This window comes from Canis aureus, chromosome 22, assembly GCF_053574225.1.
Source record: "Canis aureus isolate CA01 chromosome 22, VMU_Caureus_v.1.0, whole genome shotgun sequence".
Classification (NCBI taxonomy): domain Eukaryota; kingdom Metazoa; phylum Chordata; class Mammalia; order Carnivora; family Canidae; genus Canis; species Canis aureus.
The window spans coordinates 41416588-41434624 of NC_135632.1; the positions used below are offsets into that span (position 1 = coordinate 41416588).

At 45.1% G+C, this 18037-nt stretch overlaps 1 protein-coding gene across 5 annotated transcripts in view; it reads right to left on the bottom strand.

Annotated features, from left to right (window-relative positions):
* TRAK1 (trafficking kinesin protein 1) overlaps positions 1-18037 on the bottom strand; it is a 120789-nt gene that overhangs the window by 94009 nt on the left and 8743 nt on the right. The window lies entirely within an intron of this gene.

Sequence of the window (18037 nt, forward strand, 5' to 3'; positions counted from 1 at the left end):
CCTCATTCCCACAGAGGGGCTCGAAGGAGGCCCCTCTGATACACAGGTGACATGCCTGCTTCATGGAATTTGCCAGGCACCCAAGATAATGTTTAACATTTCATAGCAGAGGGAGAAACTCTACATTAAGGCCTGACATTTTAAAATTAGGGAGTCTCATGTAAAGACACAGATCCTTGACCTCTCAGAAGAAATCAGTGTATCCAAGGACCATGCACTTACATGCTCTGAGTGGTGGCCACCCCCAGATCAGGGAGGGAGGGTGGCTCCACTGGAGTTTCTGGGCCTCCTGCCTGGAGCACTGAAGCTGGAAGGCTAGGCCCAGGAGAGGAGAGAATTGCACAGATGCAGGGGAGAAGCAACCTACACACTCACCCAGTCTCCAGGAAATCCAGGGGCAACAGCAAGGGAAGAAGAAAGAACAAAAAGAGAGGGGGAATAGCGCTGGATAAAGAGGAGAGTTTTTTTTTTTTTTTAATTTTTATTTATTTATGATAGTCACACAGAGAGAGAGAGAGAGGCGCAGAGACACAGGCAGAGGGAGAAGCAGGCTCCATGCAACGGGAGCCCGACGTGGGATTCGATCCCGGGTCTCCAGGATCGCGCCCTGGGCCAAAGGCAGGCGCCAAACCGCTGCGCCACCCAGGGATCCCAAGAGGAGAGTTTCATGAGAAGAACGTAGCAAAATCAGGGAAACACAGGGTCAAGTCAGGGAAGAGATAGACGGTGAGTGAGGCAAGCCAGCAGCATGACTGCCACCTGCTGGAGGGTGCCTGGGACCCAACTATGGCAGCAGCATCGTTCCAAGAGTTTGAAGGAGGGGACCCCAGGCCTGGTTCTGTCCCCAACTTCTCCCTTTCACCCCAGCAGGTCCTATCTTCATCCGTCTGTAACTCAGTTTCTGCATCTACTGAACAAAAGCATGAGGTTGCAGAAGAGTTCTATCCCTGCCCTAAACATGTCTGAGCAGCCAGGTCAAGGGCTGTGAGTACATCACATCCTGCTCCACCCAAGAGGTGCTCATGGCGCCAGACATGCTGATTTCTTCTGAGAGGACAGGAATCTGCATTTTTACATGAGATTTTTTGAACTTTAAATGTTAGATACTCACTTTGAATTTTGTAAACATCCAAGGGCCACATTAAAACGTGTGTGTGCCTCCTGTTTGTGCTCTGGGATTTCCCATCTTCGTGTCTCACTCTAGGCCTTGGGAGAATGTTCTAGACTATAGTAAAGGTGACGATCAAAGGAAAAGTAAAGGAACCTTAACTCAACATACCTGGCCATATTCTAAAAGCTAATCTATTTTCTATTTTTGCCTCCCCTACCCTAATCCATTCCATTTCTTTACCCACCATGTTTCCACTTGGCCACATCAGTGGTAACTGAGGAGTGTGACCCCAGGTCTGTGCTTGGGGAAGTTCTGGAGAGGAGTAAGCCTCTTACCATCATTATGCTCGGCAGTGACAGTAAACCCACAACAATGTTTTAAAAACTGCACAAGATGAGACCTTTCTCCTACTCAGCCATTTGTAAACCACTTGTACAGACTTGTAAATAATTCATTTTTCTTGAAATTATTAAGATTAAAGAGTGCAGATGCAAAGATTTACAGGCCATACTGGTGCCAGAGACATGCCTGATACTTTTTAATTGGTGTCTTTCTAGAAAATTCCTATTATAGGGTCACACAGTTAAGAGCCTTACCTAAGCATCTTCAGGGAAATCAGTAGTTATGCTCTACATGACAAAAGTTATGATTTCACAAACTCAAAGGGACCACTAGAGCTAAAAATTACTGGCTCAACTGCCTCACCTAATGGAAGGGGAGACTATCCTCAGAGAGGCTGAGGTGGTGCCTAAATGTTACTGAGCAACTAGCCGCAGACACAAGTCTGGTGCATAGCCCACACATGAGACGCCTCAGAAAGTGACAGTGCCATCTTGAATGCTGATCTATCCCTCGCTGTTTAGGCAGCACCCTCCCTGGTAAACAGTAAGTGCTCAATAAACATGCGCTGAATGATGCAAAGCATGTGTCCCTATTCCAGAATTTCATCTATTCGTATTCTCACAAACCAGCAGCCCATGCAGGGTGAGAATTAAGAACACATTTTACAAACAAGGAAACCAAAGTCTCAGATTATGTGAGGAGCCCAAGTGAGTCTGCTAGTAAGTGGCTGTGCTGGCCCCCCACATCCTAGTCTACTTCCTCCTAACCCTAATTCACACATGGCTCACTCCCAGTCTAGTGGGTCCTGGCAAGGACTCTCCAGGGAAGGAATCTCCCATGAATTGTACATGGGGGTGATGTTGCCAACAGGCAGGCTTCTCTATGAGGGACCTTTAGATGACCCCCAAGGCTCCACTCTAGACTTCCTGTACCAGGATCTATGTGGTACAATCCAGGAACTGACTTCTAAGTCAAGCCCTACAAGGGGTTTTTGCACACCAACATTTGAGAGTTGACACTTAGCCCCTCGTGGTCTTGACTAACTGAACCTGCTTTCTTTAAAAACAAAATCAGTTAAGTAAGGCATGTGGCTCAACATTCAAACAGTATGCAAGGGCAAGGAGGTCTCTCTGCAGGCTCCATCCGGCCCACACCTCCACCCTGTCCCTACTTGCACACAAGACCATTCTCAGACTCCCCATGAGAACTAGTGTGGGCCCCCTGCGGGCACATCCTTGTCCTCTCATTCTCCTTACACAGGGGAAAGGCCTACGAAGTTCAGGGCAGCAAGGAGGTCTCATGGCTAAGCTGTAGGGGGTCCAGAGATGAGGCCCTGCTGTCTCCCTGAAGCACAGTGGCTCACACTTCAGCCCTGGAAGGCACAAACACGAGTCCTCCTTCCCCTCCTCTCCTGCTTCTCCCCCACTGAGGGCCAGCTCCCTTGCTGGCAGCAGCGCAAATGGGTCTACAGGAGAGGCAAGGCCACACAGAGAAACCCATACGGGAACGTAAAGAAAAGGCCAACTACAGAAAGAAAAACCTACACTGGGGAGTTCTCAGCAATGGCTGTGACCCTAACTGCCAGCAGAAGCACCTCTTTCTAAAAAAAAAAAAAAGGATAAACAATTACACGAGGTAGATTCCACATACACTGGGTGTCAGGTTCTGAGTTACCACATAATCACACGTGAACACCAGCTTAGAGGACACCTACCAGCCAGGAGCACAGCAGCAGAGACTGCCGATCTGAAAGAGGGCCAGTTCACAAGCAGGAGCTCCAACAGGACAGGACCCAAGGCAATCTTGTGCAACTGACCTTTGTTGTGCAAAGATTCTTTGTTGTGCAAGAAGAGAGGGCAAGAGGTGGCAGGGCAAAGCAAAGGAGGCGGATCCTGCTGGGGAGCCTCCTAAAATGGCAGAACCAAATCCAGTTTTTCAGAAATAGGACCTCTGATGGGCTTTGTATAGAAATCTACAGGGATGCCTGGGTGACTCGGTTGGGCATCAGCCTTTGGCCCAGCTCAGCTCATGAACCCAGGATCCACATAGGGCTCCCTGCTCAGTGAGGAGCCTGCTTTCCCTCTCCCTCTACCCCTCCCTCTGCTCCTGTGCTCCTGCTTGCTCTCTCATGTGCGAACATTCTCTCTTTCTCGAATAAATAAATAAAATCTAAAAAAAAAAAAAAAAAAATCTACAAAAGCAGATGATACTACATTACAGGTCGAATTGATTCTAATACTGAGACATACAGCTTGAACTCTATGGAAATTTATTTTAAAAGGCAAAATTAATGTGCATAAATTCAGTCCAAAGCTAAACCTGCACAGAAAATAGGGAGTATTACAACCCATTGGGATGTTTTATCATGTGATAAACCCAAAAAATACTTTGGTCTTGGGATGCCTGAGTGGCTCAGTGGTTCAGCATCTGCCTTAGGCTCAGGGTGTGATCCAGGGTCTCGGCAATGAGTCCCACATTGGGCTCCCTGCGAGGATCCTGCTTCTGCTTCTCCCTCTGCCTATGTCTCTGCCTCTGTGTCTCTCATAAAAAAATAAATAAATAATTTTTAAAAATTACTTTGGTCTTCTAATTTCCTTGATAATTTCTCTTAAAAGTGTATATTTTATAATTGTTAAATTACCAGGGGGGGGGATAATTTTACATGAAAATAGCCAGGAGGGCAGCCCAGGTGGCTCAGCGGTTTAGCACCGCCTTTGGCCCAGACCATGATCCTGGAGACCCGGGATAGAGTCCCAAATCGGGCTCCCTGCATGGAGCCTGCTTCTCCCTGTGCCTGTGCCTCTGCCTCTCTCTCCTCTCTCTGTGTATTCTTATGAATAAATAAAATCTTTAAAAAAAAAAAAAAAGGAAAGAAAATAGCCAGGGTCGATGTGATGATTGCAATTAAAGTGCTCACAGCTGAATTAGTGTTTAAACAGATGGAGCTGGTATAAATTGGAACAACACTGGCAGTAAACAGCTTGACAGCATGTTGAGAGAACCAAAAAATGTGTCATGACCCTCAAACCAGTACTCTCACATATAGGATTAAATCTAAGAAAGGAATCCAAAAAAAATCTAAAGCGCAAAATATATAATCATGTTTACAGTGCATCTGATAAAAACATGCATAACCAGTTTCCTCAAAAGAGTTAAACACAGAACTACCTTATGATACAACAATTTCAAATCTGGGTATATATCCAGAAGTGACTGCAGAGACTTGAACAGATACTTGTACATCCATGTTCATAGCAGCACTATTCACAACAGCTAAAAAGGCAGAAGCAACCCAAGCGGTCATGGATAAATGAATGAACATTGAAATGCAGTCTATACACACAGCAGCATATCATTCAACCTTAAATAGGAAGAATATTCTGGCACATGTTACAACATGGATGAACCTTGAAGACATTATACAAAGTAAGATATTGTAAGACATTATACGAAATAAGTCACAGCTAAGAGGGCGAGCACTGAATGCTTCCTCTTATGTGAGGTACCTAGAGTAGCAAATTCATGGGGATAGAGAGCAGAATGGTGGTGACGTAGGCTGAGGGATGGGGGGGATGGGTGGTTGGTGTTTAGAGGGTACAGAGTTTCAGCTGGGGAAAATGACAAAGTTCTAGGAAAGGATGAAGGCAGTACTTGCTCAACACTGGAGAGGTAACTATACCCTTAAAATAGCTAAAATGATAAGTTTTATGTTATGTATGTTTTATCACTTTTTTTTTTTTTTTTTTTTAAAGAAATAAACGACAGTCACAAGCATTAGGGATTTCCTTTTCTCTCTCAGACTGGGGACCTGGGGACCTCAGCACCTCAGGGGCAAGAAACGATACACGTGGACCAGATGTTGAAGAACATACAAAAGAACCAAGCATACCATCTGGATGGTAGCTGACGCCAGAAGGGAAGGGAAGGGAGCAGGTGGAGGGGTAGGTTGAGCAAGGGTGCCCATTTGTCTTGGCTTGCCCAAGACAGCACCAGTTCATGCCTGCTGTTCCTGTGTATTAGTATTAGTATCACTCTCTATCATACTTGAGGGTGCCCCTTCTAGAAAACAGTGTGGCAGTTGTTGAGTAAGTTAAACACAGAATCATGATCTGACCCTGCAATTCCACTCCGGGGTTATACCCAAAAGCACTAAAAGTGGGTATTCACACAAAATCTTGTCCACAGCTACCCTCTTCCCAGTAGCCAAAAGGTGGAAACAACCCAATGTTGACCAACCAATGAACTGACAGAGAAAATGTAGTACATCGATACAACGGAATGTTATTTGTCCATAAAAAGGATACCTGCTACAAAACATCATGCTAAGTGAAAGAAGCCACTCACAAAAGACTACATATGATATGGTTCCATTTATATGAAATATCCAGAACACATAAAGCCATAGAGATAGAAAGCAGATCAGTAGTTGCCAGAGGGTAAGAGGAGGGAAGAACAGGAGTGAGCACTAACAGGTAGGAAGCTCCCTTTGGGGATGATGAAATGTTCCAGAAATAGATGGTGCTTACACACATTTGAATGCACCAAATGCCACTGAATAACACACTTTAAAAATGGATAAGTGGGAAATGTTACATACATTTTAACAAATTAAAAAAAAAACCCAAATAACAAAAGTGTCCCTGATGATAAACCTCAACGCGATACCACTACACACTCATTAAAATGTCTATAACAGAAAAGACACACAGTGGATTGAGTTAGAGGGGATGTGAAGCAACTAGAACCCTTATACACTGCAGGCGGGAATGGGAAATGGTACAGCTACTCTGGCAGTAGTACAACTCTAAATCTACTCAAAATATCTCCAAATTGCATACTTACAATGGGGGAATTATATGGTTATGTAAATTATACCTCGACAAAGCTGTTAAAAATTGTCCTTGCCTGAACAATTATCACCCTAACTTGGGCCAACTACTTAGGAGATCCGAAGTTAAAACGACAAAAGCTCATCAAATACAAATGGGGTCATAATACCTGTAAATTATTTCTGCACATTTCCTATATATTAACAGTTCCATCTTCAACACACTTTTTAAAAGATGTTCACTGCAAAAAAAATAAACAAAAAACAGACTCTTAAATTCAGAGAATAAACTGGGTTGCCACAGGAGAGGTGGGTGGGGGATGAAATAGATAAAGCAGATTAAAAGTACATTGATCTCAATGAGCAGTGAGGAATGTAAAGAACTGTTGGCTCATTATATTGTACACCTGATACAGTCCGGTGTATAGCAATATAATATATTATATATAATATATAATATAATATAACTTATAGCAATAATTAATGCTATAAGTTATTTATATTTGAATTTTAAAATTCTTAATTTTAAAAATTAAAAAAGATATTCATTGCATTGCCAAATACAACCTTCATGTCTAGCAAAAGGGCAGTATTTACGTAAATCATACCAACTTAATGGAATTTTTTGTAAAAGATTTTATTTGTTTATTTATTTATTTATGAAAGACACAGAGAGAGAGACAGGCAGAGACACAGGCAGAGGGAGAACCAGGCTCCATGCAGGGAGAGCGATGCAGGACTCAATCCCAGCACTCCAGGATCCTGGGCCAAAGGCAGATGCTAAACCGCTGTTCCCTATTCCATCAGGGATCCCCGATGGAATATTATAAAGCCACAAATATCAATTAGTTGTTCATTTCTAGGGAAAGGTCACTGGAGCAGAAACTGGAATGAAGATCTAGGGGTACAGTATTCTAACACAGGGAAGAATAAAATAAAAAAAATAAATAAATAAAAAGGCCAGCGGCATCCAGTGTGGCTGGAGCCAGGGGAGGTAGAGCAATGCAGGTGAGGGGAGACAGTCCATAGCTCCCAGAACCTTTAGTCCATGGCAGGAGGTCTGACCTTACTGTGACAAGAGTGCCATGATCTGACTCAAGTATTAAACAGGTCTCTCTGGCTGCTGTGTGGACAGATTGAAGGGACTCCCAGTTGGGGCTAAGCCAGGATGCTACAGTCCAGGCGAGAATGACACAGGCAGGTAGAAGTGGCTAGATTCAGGAAACACTCTGAAGGGAGAGGTACCAGTACTTGATGATCGATGAGAATTTCACAGGTGAGTTTGCCAGAGATTTAAAAGGAGAAGAAAGAAAAACGTCCAAAAGCACCGGACACAGTTATTAATTCCAAAACACTCTGAAAAATCTCTTTTCTATTTCCTGTGATTTTATTTCTCCCCCCTCCACATGCCTTGGAAAATTCACTGGCGATGTTATCAGTTTATCACTAGCATCTCTCCAAGGCAATAAATTCTGATCCACCTCCTTTTTCAGGGCTGAGTAGGATTCCACTTTCAGCATATAATACAATTCACAGTTATGTAATTCCTCACCCATAAACATTTCATATCTGTGCAGTTAAAGAACACTGAAATAAATATCCTTTCTTTAGTGGCTGCACCAATCTACATTCCCATCAACAGCGCACAAGGGGTCCCTTTTCGACACATCCTCACCAACACCAGCTGTTTCTTCTTTCCCATACTGGCCGTTCTAACAGCTGTGAGTTGATCTCTCGTTGTGGTTTGGGTTTGCATTTCCCTCCAGACTGGTGATACTGAACACCTTTTCATGTACATGCTGGCCAGTAGCATTTATTTCTTAATAATACTCAACATCTTTTCATGGACATATTGGCCATTAATAGTTCTTTTACAGGATGCTCACAAATATTTTTTCTTGCTTATCTCTTCTTTACTGCCAATATACACAGAGAAACTTTATATTAACCCTTTGTCAATCAAATATAATGCAATTGTTCCCATGCCCCACCCACCTCCCAGCTTGTCCCTGGTCTTGCAAGCCTACTCGTGTTTTCTGGCTTTCCCCACACAGCCTTATGTGCTGCTACAGGACTTTCTACTGGGAGCTCATATGCCGATGGTAAGTAGGGAAGTGCTCTTATATTGCACAGGCAGGAGCCCTTTCAGCCCTATTTTAAAGAGGTTTTTTTTTAAATTATTTATTTATTTATGATAGTCACAGAGAGAGAGAGAGAGAGGCAGAGACATAGGCAGAGGGAGAAGCAGGCTCCATGCACCGGGAGCCTGATGTGGGACTCGATCCAGGGTCTCCAGGATTGCGCCCTGGGCCAAAGGCAGGTGCCAAACCGCTGCGCCACCCAGGGATCCCTTAAAGAGATTTAAAATATGTGCTACAAGTAGAGCTCTATTCCTAAGAAGGTGTGTCGCAGCCTTGCATGGCTCTCTGCTTGCAGAGGCTGCATCTCCTCCTGTGCCCCCCTTCATGGGAGCGGAAGGCCCCAGACCCTCCCCCTCCTGCATGCCTCCTAGCCTTTGGTCCGCCTCAACTTATCTCCCACGGTACAGTTTGTGCTTTGTAGCACAATGTTCTGGTTAATGTTTTTAATGTTCTGGTTACAAAGTCGCCAAATAATTCCTGTTATTTCTGGCCAACAATTTTGCAGAACATGCAAGCTTTTCAGGAACAGGCACATCGTCTTACAGCAAGAATCCCTGTGTAAGGCTTAATTTTTAAATAGTCAAAGTGATCCATCATTCTTTTATAGTATCAGGCTTTAGCATGGCGCTGCCAGCCTCAAGATTATTAAAATGTCCAGTAATAATTTACGTCTTCCACTTTTATGGCTTCATTCTTGACATTCTATCTTCGAGTGATCTGGATTTTACTGGGTGTGAAAGTTATGTAGGGATCCAGCTGTACTTTTTACAATGATAACAAACAACAGTAATAATAACACAAACATTCCTGGAGAGCTACCATCACTAAATAAATCCTACCAGGTGAAGCCGCTGTTCTGTGCAGCCAAACCCAATCCTTACTGATATGGGTAGTTACCTTTAAGCCATTTGGAGGTAAAGCTATATTTTCTGATTCTCCATAACAAAAATAAAGTAGATTATACTTTATCTCACCAATCTCCCTCTTTACCTCTTAACTCTTGTCGCTCTAATTTGTAGGTTCAAGTGCAATCTCTCCTGTTATGAAATTTTTAACTTTTTTTTTTTAATTTTTTTATTTATTTATGAAAGTCACACACAGAGAGAGAGAGAGAAAGGCACAGACACAGGCAGAGGGAGAAGCAGGCTCCATGCACCGGGAGCCCGACGTGGGATTCGATCCCGGGTCTCCAGGATCGCGCCCTGGGCCAAAGGCAGGCGCTAAACCGCTGCGCCACCCAGGGATCCCGAAATTTTTAACTTTTTACACTTACAATTGCTTTCTGTTTTCCAAAAACCCGGTACTTATAGTTACCCTCTCTAAAACTTTCAAGGCAGCCTGAGCTGAGGAGCTGCCAGAGTTCTAGGTCCACGTCCTCCCTAAAATTAGCTTTTACTATGGAATGAAAGTCAATTAGTGTTGAAGGTTAAACTCTGAGAAAAACAGTCAGATGTTGAATCAGGAAAACTTTATATTATTAATAGAACACAATTTTGTAAAATCATAATGCCTACTGTGCCTCTTCCATTAAATGCAGTTTGCTGCTTTATTGTTCATCTAAATTATTTCCTAGGCAGGAAATTCTGGTTATAGGCGAACAATGGTTACTTTTTCAAAACATGAAGTGAGATCATCTGGATATTAAAAGACTAAAAACTCATCCCTAAAACCTTGACTACAGCCCAACAATAAGCAGTAAGGCGAAATAGATAAAACGAATAAAACACTTGAGTGTGAAACACGTTACTTGACCAGGTCTCAAACCAACACACATGTATATTCAAAAAGCAGAAAATTGCAAAGGGCAACTCCTCCAAAGCAGAATACAAATGAAGAAATAACCAGGTATAATAAAAGACAAAAGTTAAAGCTACATTATCAGGTGATATAGTTCTGATGCACACATGTTAGAGGCAATGTAAGTCTCTATTGGGTGTATACTTGCAGAGCACAGTGAGCATTCAAGAAGCTCCCTCACTCTGTTCTCCAAGGCCAGGGCTGAGCCTGTTAGGGCCAAGAAACAAGGGCAGCAGATTCCAAGAGGTGACCCTCAAAAGCTCATTAAAAATTCAGCCACATTGGGAGGGGTAGATGGGAGCGGATTGGAGGTGACAGCTAAAGGATCTGGAATTTCCTTTGGGGGTGATGAAAATGTTCTAAAATTGATTTGTGGTAATAATTGCAAAACCCTGTGAACAAACTAAAAGCCATCAAGTTATAGATTCTATATGGGTGAATTATATCTCAATGAAGTGGTTACACATACAAAAATATAACCACAAGAGAAAGTAGGGTCACTGAGCACACCTACTGCCCCTACTTAGGCACACCTCAAAGTCCTCTGCCAAAAACACTGTGAAAGATAATACTGAATCCACCAGGAAGGTTAAATCGCCTTCCCCATCATCCTTGGAAAGACCAAGGATCTTCTACTCCCTTTACAGAAATTTTCATGGAAAATAAGTTAAGCAGAATGAGGTTTCATATTTAGAGACAATAAGCTTTGGCTGTCTAGAAAATTCAATGCCACGGAACACTGTTTACAGCTAACAATGCTGAATGGTGGGTGGGGTATTATTGGACTCAACAGCAGCTTCCCAACTAACAAGGCGGTATTACTCTCTTATTGTTGACAGCCTGATAGAAATCAGGGCTTGACTCTAAACGAGGAGTCCACCAACTATGATCCACGGTCAAATCCAGCCCCTGTTTATATTCATAAATAACGATTTTACTGAAACCCAGCTGCACACCCATTCCTCTAGGTATTGTCTACAGCTGTTTGTATCCATAACCGCAGAAGCCAGGAGTTGCAACACAGATCCTATGACCCAAAAACCTGAAATACGTACTCTTCTGGCTTTGAGGGAAAGGTCTGCCAACCCCTATTCCAGGCCATAGGAGAGATCGCTGATCCCCTGAGGCTTCCCGAAGGCCACCTGTGGGCTTCAGCCACTTGAGGATCTTCTAAAATTCAGCTATTTGTTTTATTCACAATTCTTCCTCCTTCACTACCTACCTTGCTTTGGTTTGGGTTCACTGTGAACAAAGTACCACTTTGCAGTTCTGTGACTTTGAGCTGGGCCACAGAACTTGCCCTGGCCAATTTGGAATGTGAGTGGCCGTCACTTACTGCATATCCAACCAGAGACTCTGAATGTGTTGGCTGAGTTTGTCCATGTACGCCCTGTCCTCTGACAGGTGGAAGGTATGGCCTGAGACAGCTCCTGTCCCTTGAGCCCAATTCCTCAAATGAGAGATAAGGGGAGCTGACCTGAATTAAAGCCCAGGCAATCCTCAGGTGACCTATACCCAAGATCTCAGAATAAACATTGCAATAGCCACTGTGGATATGGGAGTGGTTTGTTACCCAGCAAAATCTGACTCAGTTTAAAACATATACATAAAGTACATAAAGTAAAATACTAAAGTACGATGACTGAGAGCTAGAAGAATAAATCATTGAAATCACACCACCATCAGAATCTCTTAACAGGGATCCCTGGGTGGCTCAGTGGTTTGGCGCCTGTCTTTGGCCCAGGGCGTGATGCTGGAGTGCCGGGATCAAGTCCCACATTGGGCTCCCTGCATGGAGCCTGCTTCTCCCTCTGCCTGTGTCTCTGCCTCTCTTTCTCTCTCTGTCATGAATAGATAAAAAAAATCTTTTTTAAAAAAAGAATCTGGGCAGCCCGGGTGGCTCAGCTGTTTAGCACTGCCTTCAGCCCAGGGCGTGATCCTGGAGACCCTGTCAGGCTCCTTGCATGGAGCCTGCTTCTCCCTCTGCCTGTGTCTCTGCCTCTCTGTCTCTGTCTCTCTCTCTCTCTCTCATAAATAAATAAAATTTAAAAAAATTAAAAAAAGAATCTCCTAACGGTCCAAGCAGGAAAGGCATGATCACACTTGGCTCTCGAATACTCTCCCGCTTGCAAAAACAATTTCTGGAATTAACTCCAGCAAACAGCAGATGAGGATCACTAAAACAAAGGTGGAAGGAACAAGACTGAGGAGGCATGGAGGGATGGACGGACACTTGTTTTGTTCTACACAACTGAAGCTATCTGCCTTACGTGTTGGATTCTCTGGACAATTAACTTCCTCTTCCCTTCAGTCCCTTTCAGAAGCTGTGAACCCAGGACACTGGGTATTCTGGTCTCTGGGTTTAAGGCTGCCACTCCTTTTGCTGGTGGTTCCCTGATCCACTAGAGGGTGCTGCATGCACACCTGTGGGGGGAAGCGGGGCACTCCCAGCCTCCCAGGCAGGTAAGAGGAGCCTGGGCATCAGAAGAATTCCACACCCTTTCTCAAGCTCAGATCTGTGCCTTCCCATTTCTACTCACCACAGACCCCCACATCAATAGGGAGAAATGGACCTGAAATAACACTGAGCAAAGGAGTTCACACCTGCAGTTAGGATAATCTGAATTGACAGGTGTAACGGTTTTTCTTGATATAGGAAAAGAAATGCACTGATATTTATCAGATAAGCTGAAAGTTAGCATGTTAGGAATTCCGTTCTCATTTTCAACCCATCGAGAGAAGAGAAGGAATGTCTGGGTCGCCATGCCCCTACGCTTATAGCCTTATCGTCATCTTTCCAATCATTACAAAGCAAGAAGGAAGAGGGAGAGAACTTTCCCACTAGGAAAGTTCAGTTTGGCCCACACACATGTTCCATCAGACAGATCAAGATCCAGGAAGGCTGAAAAACTTCTAGAAGATGAACATTCAAGTCTTGCCCTGAGCTGGTTCACCTGATCTGGAGTTAGTGTGGGCATTCTCCGGCTCCTCTAGCCACAACTGGTTCATTTTCTTCCACTTGCTCTTACCCTTGCTCACTTGAGACTCACACCACCCTGTGCTCACGCTCATCTCTCCACTTCCCAGTCCCTCCAGTCTTCGCATGGGGCTTGAAGCCATCTTCCCCACCATGCTCAGGGGGTCACCCAGGCTGCTGTCAGCACCTCCCAGCTCCTTCCCTGTACTGCACGCTCCACCTCTGCCAACCACGCCTGGGCCACCTTTGAAACCTGAAATTCAGAGGCCCCCTCCCTGACAAGGACCACCCCCTCCAGCCCCCTCCCCTCATAGCGCTCCCTCATTTATCCCTGCTACACCACATCAAGACCACTACCCCGTGACCCCTCCACTTTGCCTTCATCGTGCCCTTCCCTACGGCTTGAATCCCACAGCCTTTTGCTTCAACTACCCCTCCTCCATCCATGGTACGTTCATGGTGCACAGCAGACCCAACCCAATTCTGCAGGACAACAAGTGTCCACCTCACCCTGCCCTGTACCTGGGCTCCCAGAGGCACTAGGGGAAATCACAAAGTACCATGGGGCTGGTGGAAAGGCCCAGAAGGCTGAGGACTCCCATGCTCAGGGGGGCCACCATGCCCAGCACCCCATCTCCTATTCTGCCACAGTGCTGGGGTGGCAGGGGTGGGAGGATGAGAGAGGACGGGTAAGGTCTGAAACAGCCTCTCCGCAGGGCCATAACTCAGGGTAAAACCACCTTCCAGCAGCTTCCAGTCTCCCAGAGGATGAGTGGCCAGTTCTTTGCATGCTTTTCCTCCTTCCTTCTCTTTCCCAGGGGTCAGCTCTGAAGACTTCCAGAGCTCACATCCTAATGCTCAGCGATCCCTTCCTGGTTAGCTGCATCTGAGAATTCTCTAGACCTACTGACTGCATACACAGTGCTTAAGGTCCAGTTCCTTCTCTTGTCTGTTCGCTCACCTGCACACTCAGCGGCGTGTCTGGGAAACACCTTTGCTAATCTTCCTCTTCTAGCTAGACCCCAGCGTATCATAAATCAGCATTAGGTAGCCTCCTGTATTATCCCAGGATGGGTCAGGTAACAGAAGAGGATGCCTGTTACCCAGACAAGAGAAAGGACTCGTTTACCACAGGCCACCTCATCTCCTCTGTGTGCCAGAAAAGCACTAAAGAACATTAACCCAGCAGAGTCTGTAACCTGTTGTCTTTACCTAAGTGGTTCTGGTTGAATGTGGCACAGCTTCCAGAGTCTGCCTGCCGAGATCCACCCCTGCTTTAAAATGTTTAGAAAAAGAAAAAAACGGGCACCTGGATGGCTCAGTTGGTTAAGCAACGACTCTTGATTTTGGCTCAGGTCAAGATCTCAGGTTGTGAGATCGAGGTCCAGGTTGGGCTCTATGCTCAGTGGGGAGTTTGCGGAGATCCTCTCTCTCCCTCTCCTTCTGCCCTTCCTCCCATGCACTAGTACACATGCACGCTCTCTCTCAAAATAAATAAATATTTTTTAAAAGAAAAAAAGAAACAGTTTCTCTTATGGTTGGGGAAGCAGGGGAAGGAGAGGAGAAGGGGAGTGAAGAGGGAGGGCTGGGGAGGGGCAGAGAGGGAGGGTGGACAAAGAGAGGAGAGGAAAGAAGGGGAGAAGATTTAAAAGATAGAAAGCAAAACTGAAAATGTAAGTCCTCGGAACTGGTCCTCTGGAAACAGGATGCCCACTGGTTCCTGGCTCTGAGGCAGTTCCTGGCAGGACTATGGCTTAAAACATCAGAGCCCTTCCCAGAGCTGCTCAGACTGACCGCTACCAGCATGTGTGTGTGTTCAGTCTGTTTCCCAGGACAGGCATCTAGGGAATGTAAAGACTCAAATCACCAAATGCAAGGTGATCTATTTGTATAAGGCACAGGGCACCCCCAGTGGATGATCCAAAGCCTGGCTCCTTGCCTCTGGAATTCAAAATCAATCAGTGAACTGCCAGAGGAGGACAATGGGCAAGGATTGCACCAGATTTCATGGCAAACCGGGCTGGCTGAGGCAGCTTCATAGAAATGGGAATTAAGCAGAGGCTCTAAATAGAAAGAGTCACTAAACCTTACTGAACACCTTCCATGCACCACTGTACTAAGTACTTAATAGGAATCACCACACTGAGTACCAACAACAACCCTGAGGTTCTTACTGTCACCCCATTTTAGAGATGCAGAAACAGGTCCGCCTGCCCCAGGTCACACTGTAAATACTGTAGCTGTAAAACACACCCAGATGTCTCTGCCCCAAAGCCAACATGCTTTAGGCCCAGAACACCCCCGGAAGCCACACTGCTACTGTCGGCATCTATTCTGGCTAAAACATGGAGGTGGGTGGACTTCTCACTGGAGCAAGCTCATGGCACCCTGAGAAAGCACTGGGGGCCAACATCCATTTATTTCCTCTTCAACCCCGTGTAAGTCCACTAAGGTTTCAAGAGAACTATGTTAGAGTAAGTATAAAAGAAGAGCACTCTATGTATCTTACTAAATAGAAGGAGACAGGAGTAGGCAAGGACAGTTTTAACAGAATAGCTACTCAGTGAAAACCTAAGGCAATCAAGGCAATTGAGCTTCCTAGAAGCCAAAGTAAAAAGAGGCCTTTCCCTACACACACACCAAAAAATTCCCTCATTATCTAATAAAAAGAAACATCTATTAGTAGGAAAGAAAAGACTTCTAGCAAGGACCCCAAGAGTTCATCAAGAAATTTTTTTTAAGATTTTTTTATTTGTGGGGGATCCCTGGATGGCTCAGTGGTTTAGTGCCTGCCTTTGGCCCAGGGCGTGGTCCTGGAGTCTCCGGATGGAGTCCCACATCAGGCTCCCTGCATGGAGCCTGCTTCTCTCTGCCTATGTCTCTGCACCTCTCTCTCTCTCTCTGTCTCTCATGAATAAATAAATAAAATCTTAAAAAAAAAAAAAAGAATTTTTATTTGTGAGGCACCTGGTGGCTCAGTTAAGTGTCCGACTCTTGATTTCAGCTCAGGTCCTGATCTCAGGGTCGTGAGACTCAGGGTCGTGAGACTGAGCATCAGGCTCCACGTTCAGTAGAAAGTCTGCTTGAGATTCTTTCTCTCCTTCTGTCCCTCCCACTGTTCACGTTCTCCCTGCCTCTCTAAATAAGTAAAAAAATTTTTTAATATTTTTTCTTTATTTGAGAAAGAGAAAGAGAAGGAGAGAGAAGAGAGGAGCAGAGTGAGATGGAGAAGCAGACTCCCTGCTGAGCAAGGAGCCTAATCGATCCCAGGACCCCGAGATCATGACCTGAGCTGAAAGCAGATGCTTAACTGACTGAGCCACCCAGGCGCCCAAAGTTCATCAAGAAATTTTTGAGATAAATATTCAACGATGAAAAAAAAATATTCAACAATGGGGAAGTATCTTTAAAATCATTTTTTTACAAATGATGCAGAGATACCAGTCACTTCTACAATCAACTAAAATTTTAAAAAAAGAGAGAGAGAGAGATCGTATGCTAAAAGTCTAAAAAGTTTAATTGAGAAACATTTCCATCACTCTAGAAGGTTCTACTGGACTTCCTGTAGAGCTTCAGGCTTTTCCAAGTATTTCACAAATATCTGTCACTTGCTCCCCCCAATAAAGCCACCATTCCCACTAGACAGGTAGAGAAACAAATTCCGCCTCCCTGACACGCCAATAAATTCCACCTCCTCCAAGGCCTGTCCCTCCCAGAGGCCACATGGCAAGGCCTCCCAGTGACTAGAGCCAAATCCCACCCAGCTTGGCACTCCCTGCAGAGCCGGAGCCAAATCCCGCCCAGCTTGGCACTCCGCACAGAGCCGGCCCCTGAACAAGGAGAGCAGTTAAAGGAACAAAACGGAAGAACAAACCCAGATGGCCAAAGAAAGGAAGAAATGAGCGAAGAGCCATGAGTGGGTGAAAGATAAGCACGTTTCTGAGAGAGGGATGGGAGCACGCTGATGTAAGAAAGAACAGAGTAAGCCTGAGGCCCAGAACACGTAGAGGGCCCGTGGGCCTATCTCAGAGACAGCAAGACAGACAGAAGATGGGCAAGGGGCCTGCCAACCACTCGGGAGTGGAAAGGCAACATGTGAAACAACTGTGCCACCTGCTGTTCTTCCTTCCCCTCTACCCTCCATTCACCCACCCAGCTGCGGGCAGCCCAGGGTTTCCTCCCGGCTGACTGCACATAGATGAACAAACAAAGGATAGACGATAGACAGACTGCAGGCAACAAAGAAACTGGCTAACTGAACACTTACTATGTGCCAGCAGCTCAGTACTCCGCGTGCAGTGACTCAGTTGGTCCTCACGGCCATCCAGTGAGGCAGCCTTCCGCCTCAGCTAGGCCTTCTCTACCATTGGCAAATAAAGAAAGGAAAGTACAAATAACTATTCTCTTACATGGAATTATGGAAATAACTACTCCATGGGCTAAAACCAGAAACTGTTAAGAGGCATTTATTTCAGATCACATAAAATAAAAATAAAAACTCCCTCTACGTACAGTGAGGAATATAAATTGAGACCATCTGTGCTCTTGTTCTCACACCTCCATTGGCAAAGTGCAAGGCGTTTGCTAATACCTGGGGTGCAGGAGGGGGCCCAGGGGGCCAACACCCCCTTTATCTGAACAATACAAAAATACGACCTCTCTGGCAACATCCATCAAGACTAAAATTTCAACTCCAGAAATTCTCCTGCCAAGTGTATTCATTGCATAGTAGTTCAAATATCTGGGAACATCAGGACACATGGGTGGCTCAGTGGTTGAGCATCTGCCCTTGGCTCAGGGTATGATCTTGGGGTCCTAGGATCAAGTCCTACATCGGGCTC